Below are 583 nucleotides of genomic sequence, written 5' to 3'. Positions count from 1 at the left end.
CCATCCCTAAACGGACCGAGAATGCCCAATCGTTCAGAGTACGGCTGGGGCATCACCTTGGCAGGCCACCCTGCGCAGGGGGTATGCTGGCTTAGCATCCCTGCCTGCTCTCAGGGCAAGCAGACTCAGAGAAAAAGGACCATCGGGAAGGGGCTGAGAGGCAGGTGAGTACCCGGGCCCATGGGGGCCCCGGCAGATGGGCCCGGGTGCTGCCTTCTCCCGTCTCAGCATCGCTGGACCCCACGTAGGTCTGACTGAGCAAACTCTGAGAAAAAGGACCATCGGGAAGGGGCTGAGAGGCAGGTGTGTGCCCGGGCCCCTGGGGGCCCCGGCGGGCAGGTCCAGGTGTTGCCTTCCCCCGTCTCGGCATCGCTGGACCTCACGGAGGTCTGACTGAGTAAACTCAGAGAAAAAGGACCATTGGGAAGGGGCTGAGAGTCAGGTGCGTACCCAGGCCCCGGCGGGCGGGCCCGGGTGCTGCCTTCCCCCATCTCAGCATCGCCGGACCTCACGGAGGTCTGACTGAGCAAACTCTGAGAAAAGGACCATCGGGAAGGGGCTGAGAGACAGGTGCGTACCCGGG

This window comes from Triturus cristatus, chromosome 3_2 (assembly GCF_964204655.1).
Source record: "Triturus cristatus chromosome 3_2, aTriCri1.1, whole genome shotgun sequence".
In the NCBI taxonomy this organism is placed as follows: domain Eukaryota; kingdom Metazoa; phylum Chordata; class Amphibia; order Caudata; family Salamandridae; genus Triturus; species Triturus cristatus.
The sequence above is the reverse complement of the archived record's forward strand: the minus strand, read 5'-3'. Positions refer to the sequence as shown.